Below are 7,393 nucleotides of genomic sequence, written 5' to 3' on the forward strand. Positions count from 1 at the left end.
TAATAAATAAATAAATCTTTAAAAAGAAAAAAAAAAAGAAAGAAAGGTGGAGCCAGAGTTGGAGGAGGAGAAAGGTCAGAGGGAGGAGCCGGAGGAGAGGTCGTGATCACAATCATTCATCTAAATAGCGCCTAAGACCCAGTAAGTAAAGCATGACTCTTAAGGCCTTAATATCCAATCAGATTTATATAATAATAAAATCACAATTTACAAGGTGCCAATACAATAATTTCAGAACCAAATAATAAAGACAATATTCTAACCCAATTAATCTATTTTGTAAAAACCTTTGCTTGGTTGTATAACCCCGTGGGGTCTGGTTCGTCCTCATCGGCTGCCTCCACGATCATGACCTCTCCTCCGGTCCTCCTCCTCTGACCTTTTTCCTCCTCCAACTCTAGCTCCACCTTTCTATTCCTGTCCAATCACTGGCCTGTCATTGCCCTAATGTGATTGGACAGAGAAAATGCTGTAGCACAGGTGCACACTTCTAATCTCAGCATTCAGGAGACAGAGGCGAGCAGATCTCTGAGAGTTGGAGGCCAGCCTGGTTTGTATAGCAAATTTTAGGACAGCCAGTAAAACCCTGTAGCTAGCTAGCTAGTTAGTTAGTTAGTTAGTTAGTTAGTTATAATCTCTTGAGCAAAATGCGGTGGCACAAAACCATTTTGTCATGAAGAAGCTAATAATAAACAGGCTCAGAAAAACAAGATGGCTCACAATGGAGAGCATGAACCATGGTATTTCCCTTGTTCAAGGTAATTGGTGCACAGCTCAGGATTCTCTGTGGTATTTATTTTTTCCTTCACTGCTTCTTTTTTTTCTACTATGACCAAGTTACCTGTTTTCTTTTAACCTGTCTTTGTATAAAACATAAGCTGGTTTTGAAAATATCATTTACCATTGTTTATTTATTCATTCATTCATTCACTTCAGAAACTGTCCTTTCCAGCTTCTTGCCATTTGACTTAAGCAGAACAGCCACACTCAGTTCAGTTCCCGCCCATTCGGTGGCCTGAGCAGTGGGAACTCAATGCTGGCTGGGCTCTCCAGCCTCCAGTAGGAGACTGCTGGACAGGCACAGGGAGGACCTGCTCACCCTCAGTCCACCACCTCTGGTGGAGCAGCAGTGAACCCAGGAGCCAGGGTGACCCAGTCATCCTTCAGTCCCTCCTTTCCACAGCCTTTTCATTGGCCGCTTGCTCTTCCTTCTCCATCTCTTCAGGGTCTCTGTAGGAGTAGAGATCAGGAGTAACCTCCCATGGATGCTCACACAAGATGTGCATCCATGTAAAAAACTTAATAGGTCAGTATCCACTCCATCACCCCTACTGAGTGATCTCCCTTTTTGGTGCATGGGCTAGCTGATAGTTTCCAGCTGAAAGACTACACCTCGCAGCTTCCCTTTCAGACTATGAAATCTGTAAGGGGCTGTATCCCAACTTCCCTTGCTGGGATAAGCATTGTCCCTGCTAAGGACAGAGCATGCCTCTTCTTCTTTCCACCTTCTGTCTCTCTACAGCTGCCTTTAAACAACCTAACGTAATGGTGGTGCAGCAACCCGGACTTTGGCACCAAATGTTAGGCAGCGTAGGGAGACAGAAGACTGAAAAAGAGGCTAGAGCCTTTTCTCCGCCGAGAGGACCATTCATTCCAAAACAGTGAAGGACAAAAACTCTTCTCTGGAAAAAGAGGTGCCAATGTGGGGGAAACACTGAGGGGGATGGTGTTGCTTCCATTCATAAAGAACTAAGGATGCCCTGGGCTTCCCAGGATGCAGCCCGAGGGAGGCTAGGGTGGCCCAGCTTTGCATTCCTCTCTGCACTGGTGGACTGACCAAGCAAGGTCATTTGTAGGAACCCTGTGTCCTGACCAAAGCATTCTATAATTCCAAACCCTACAAAAGATGGGGGGAATGGTAGGGTACAGGGCATAGTCTTTCCTCCAGCTGCTTCCTGCTAAGAGGGTCATCGTAGGTGGGGAGAGATAAAGAGGAGGTTCCTCGGGGTTCCTCAAGCCCATATATTGGTTCTTCTCTGGATTATCTGGTTCCAGGACTTTAAGGGGTTAGAAGGCTTCCATCAGAATGTTGAACGGTGTTTGAGGGCTTGTACTATTCACTGTAACATATTAGAGAGGAATTTAAAACAGAAGGACCAAAGATCAGAGCTAGAAAAATCCTGACAACAGACCCAACCAAGGGGGTTATTAGTGTTCCCCGAGTGCCCCAAATGCCTGTCTAACCTGATGGGGGGATTTCTGGCTTATGAGTCTGTTCTTTCTTTTAGCTGTCTGGTGTTCTCCCTCATAACACTTGATAAATTCATGTAGAAGCAGCATCCCTCCTCTAACATGGCATAGGCTCCCCCTATGAGCCTATTCACTGCCATATGAGCTCTAAACCCCATCCATTTTATAATATCATGGCTGCCAGGAAGTCCAACTGAGTCTGGAGTTTTTCAGTGCCTCAATTGGTTCGGCAAGTTGGCTATGCTGTACTCGTCTGGGCTGTCCCTAACAGGCCCTGCCAAGTTTACTCCCAACAAGAGTGTAAGTAATATGCCAGCCTTTTGTTCAGATAGAGATGGGCTGGTAATTTATTTCATTTCCAAGAACAATTATAAAGAAAAACGAGTTTAAAGCAACTTAAAGTTTGTTTAATGTAAAGTAATATTCAAAATCACATATGTGTATATTCAAATTGGCTATAGAATATTGAACGTTTGAGTAGAATGCTTGAGTTAAAACTACATTTGCATGGCAGGAACACCTAGACTCAAGGGGAACACCATCCCACAGAGAAAGTTCCACACTAGCCATACTGCAGGACAAGGATACCTAGCAAATAGGACCAGCAGTAAGTCTGTTGCCTCTGCCTGCAGCTGCGTAGGCCTGACCACCACTGGGCATGTGGGTCTGGCCAAGAAGTCCTCCTCCTCATCTAAAGATGAGCTACTCCTTACGTCTCACTTGACGGGGTGGATTCTCTTGCCCTGTGGAGGATTCCAGATTTCTGCACCCACATCCTAAATGTCTCAAGCAACAGAGACCAGACAGCAATCACTCCATTCTCATTGTCTTCCAAACTGACATATGAAGATGCTGTGAACAGGGGAACCTGGTACCTAAGCCAACTGCTGACTGGTTCGGGACCCTCATGCTAGTTCACTTGGTTATGTCCTTTATCCCAGCACTCAATTCTTCCTCTTAGCAAAGGCTAAGTCCAGGGTTCATGCGCTAACCACCCATATCTTCTCACTAAAGGAGGTCAATCAAACTCACAGCTTAGAAAGTTATTCAGAATATACAAGTAACTGTCTCTGACAGTTGATTTTGTACCTGTAGTCTCAATGAATGACTCTATCAAGTGAGATTGCAAGCCCTCCGATTCTTCAGGAGAGACTTAGATAAAGGAGATTCTTTCCAACCTGGGCTCACCTGTGTCACTTTCAGAGTAGAATCTAGTATATACCCAAAAGGAAAGCTCCAGGACTGTGCCTGCACTCTCACCTCAAAGCCTACAAGGAGTACACAGGCTTTGCCTGTGAGGTAAGGGTGGTGAGTGAGAGAGAGACATTGCTGTTCTCCGGGAGCTGAGTGAAGCTCAGGGATAATTTCTTAAAAATTCCAAAAGCCAAAAGTCCTTTATTTTTTTTTTTTGGTTTTTCAAGACAGGGTTTTTCTATATAGCCCTGGCTGTCCTGGAACTCACTCTGTAGACCAGGCTGGCCTCAAACTCAGAAATCCGCCTGCCTCTGCCTCCCAAGTGCTGGGATTAAAGGCGTGCACCACCATTGCCTGGCAGCAAATTGTTTTTATTTTTTTTATTTTATTTATTTTATGTGTATGGGTACACTGTAGCTGTACAGATGGCCAGGAGCCATCATGTGTGTGTTTGCTGGGAATTAAACTCAGGTCCTCTGCTGGCCCCGCTCACTCCAGCCCCACTCACTCAGGTGTAATTCACTGAAGTTGTCTACAGGTGCACCAGAAGAGAGCACCAGATCTCATTACGGGTGGTTGTGAGCCACCATGTACTTGCTGGGATCCGAACTCAGGACTTTGGGAAGAGCAGTCAGTGCTCTTACCCGCTAAGCCCAGCCCAGCAAATTGTTTTAAATCAGAAATTGTGTTTTATTTGGGATACTATGTTGTTGTTCATTAAATAGTAGCTGGTATTGTTAATATTTGAAACAAATATAGAAAGTTTATCATATGTAAAAGCAAGGAATGCCACGTGGACACTTTCTGTTCAGATTCATTTTTTAGATGCTGACTTTAACTGAGTGCTTTCCAAGGCTTCTGGTGGCTTGTTCCTTCTGCGGGTGACTGGTGTAACAACAGCTAATTACAGTTACCTCATCGTCCTACAAGACAGGGTCCTGCGGCTTGTCCAATTACAGTTAACTGGTGTTACTCCTGATGTGAAAGTTTTCTTCCTGTCTCTTAATGTCCCCCACAACTCCTGACTTACACATTCTGGATTTTTGCCAACTGCTAAGCTTAGTCATGACCCCTTGGGTAGACCCTCCTGTGAGGCACTGTGACTGCGGCTCCCTTCATTGCTCCCTGTCAACCTTAAAACAGTTACTGAGAGATAGCTGTCCCCAAACCCCTAAAAGCAGTTCAGGTGCCTTCTAAAAGGGGACTAATGTGTCTCGGGCCATCCAGTCATCCCTCTTCTCACCACTGAGAGCATTGTCTGGGGACTCAGAACGGCAGCAGCTGGACTGGAGCCTTCTTTGCACCAATCAACCTCTCAGCTCAGATCAGCTTAGCATCAGTCAGGGTCAGCCCGACTCCTTGACTGCTGCAGACTTTTTCCTCCTTGTTAAACTCACACTTAAGTTTTTAACCCATCTTTTTTTGTTTTTTGTTTGTTTGTTTGTTTGTTTGTTTTTTGAGACAGGGTTTCTCTGTGTAGCCCTGGCTGTCCTGGAACTCACTCTGTAGCTCAGGCTGGCCTCAAACTCAGGAATCCGCCTTCCTTTGCCTCCCAGGTGCTGGGATTAAAGGTGTGTGCCACCACTGCCCGGCTTTAACCCATCTTTTAAATGTTTTACTCACAGAACTTAACCCTACACCCAAATAAAATCTTCCATGCAAGCTCCTCCAGTAGCTCTCACCCTACAACAGCTCTCTATTCTTGGTACATCTACAAAAAGACCTTTTCTATGCTGTGGAGAAACTGATGGAAGGGAGTCTTCTTCCCTCTCACCCTGGGCCAGACGCAATTCTTTAGATTAATCCTCTACATTTTTTTTCTTGTTCTCTTCCTTTGACGCTCCTTGCTACTTCTGCCAGCTCAGTCTTGTCAAGAGGACTTAGTCATTGTCACCCTGAGTCAACTCTATGACCATTTCCTCTCACTGATCCACTCTGTTCCTCCTGCCTCTGTTTCCTCCTCTCCTTCAGCCTTCCCAGAAAGTCTCTCAGTTCTACTCTGTAACCAGATCATCTGCTTACATTCCTGTAACGCTAGTTCTTCAGGAGCACAGGACAACCATTACATGATCCATCGAAGCAGATCAAGTTAAGATTTCCCCTCCTGCCTTTAATGGACCCAAGACTATTCTCTCTGAAAAAGGCCCTTGTCAGAAAAACAAAACAAAACAGCTATAATGCCCCTGCCCTGCATTTTTATATTCTCTCAGAGTTAAGAATGATAGCTTCCCAATGAAAGACTACACTTCCCAGCTTTCCTTTCGGACTATGGAAATCATTTCTGCCCCTGTAAGGAGCTTCATCCCATCTTCCTCTGTAGGCATTTTAGCCATCTACATGTGTGGATGACAAATGCTTCTTTGCTAGGAGTAAATATGGCCCATTTATGGTCGATCAGTTCTTTCTTTCCACCCTCTGTCTCTCTACAGCTAACAATCTACCAATCACAACACCCACATAGCGAGGAGGAAGCTGTATTGGACGAGGTGGCAGTACAGCTCACTGGCCAGTATTCCCAGAAATTATGTGACTTCAGCAGAGGTCTCAGTGGCAACCATGATGCCAGCAGTGGTGCTTCCCAGGTCCTAGTCAGACTGGATTCCATCATTTCTCCTTTTGTGGGTGCGCTGTTCCATCTGAAGCCAAACTTGGTGCCGCCTAAGCCAATATCCTGCTTCAATGGATATGAGGACGCCCTTGTCCTCCATTTGCAGGTTATCAAGGGTTCCAAATATTGTGAGAGTTTCCCTTTAAGTCATAACAGAAATCAAGAATGACACCACGTGGTCATCTCCCAGGGCAGAGTGGAAAAAGGTTGTTTTTATTTTATGTGCATGGCTGCTTGTATGTATGAGCATGTACCATATCCATGCCTGGTGCCCCCAGAGACAAGAAGAGATCATTAGATCCCCTCAGACTGGATTCACAGGAGGTTGTGACTTGCCATATGAGTGGTGGGAACTAAACCTTGGTCCTTTAAAAGGGCTCTTAACCACTGATCCAATCTGTAATGGGATCCAATGCTCTCTTCTGGTGTGTCTGAAGACAGTTACAGTGTATTCACATACATTAAATAAATAAAAAAAGAAAAAAGAAAGAAAGAAAACAAGGAATACGAAAGAAGGAAAAAAATGCAGGAGAAAATTGGAAACTAAGGATTTAATCAAAACTGTCCTGAGCTTAGCTGGGGCACATAGATATGCACCCCACAGGAACCTTCTGCTTCTAATCCATGTGACAATCAATCCCACCTTAACTGACTTTTCTTCACTGTATCTGCCTCTGCTCTACTCAGTATTTATCCTGTGCTTTCTGTCCACAGTGATGCTACAAAGTTCCTCATGCAGCAACTGTTTCTATTCACTTAGCACAGCAGGATACTAGTATGACTAAACAAGAGACCCTTTCTCTCCCATCATCAGAGAACTTGCTGTGTCATTTAGTGGACCTAATTTTTCTCACCAGAAAAATCAGAATAACATAACTATCATATTATCGGAGACAGACCTTACTACCAAGGGGAAGAATTGAGGTGTGAATGATTTTCCTTTCTTATGTAGCTCAGCGGAACAGCCTATATGTCCTGAAAATATGAAAGAGGCAATTTTATTTTCTTTTTGATATTTTAATTTTATAAGGCATATATGTCAAATCTATGAAAAGAGCCATATCCATGATTGTCCTGTTTACTGGCATATATTTATTGAGCATGACAGGCTTTAGTTAATCTAAGCTTTGCAACAATCTATTTTATAAAACAGGTCCTACCTATTCACTGACAAGTATACATTGTATCGTTATGTTATTGAATATCAGGCATTGGGCTAGAAGCTGGGGCATGAGAGTCAACAAAAATTGCAATGTTCCTTTCCTTTTCTTTCCTCTTCTTCACCCTCCTCCTCCTCCTCTTCCTCCTCCTTTTCCTTTTTTTTTTTTTTTTTTTTTTTTT

The sequence above is a fragment of the Mastomys coucha genome, unplaced genomic scaffold (genome assembly GCF_008632895.1).
Source record: "Mastomys coucha isolate ucsf_1 unplaced genomic scaffold, UCSF_Mcou_1 pScaffold3, whole genome shotgun sequence".
Classification (NCBI taxonomy): domain Eukaryota; kingdom Metazoa; phylum Chordata; class Mammalia; order Rodentia; family Muridae; genus Mastomys; species Mastomys coucha.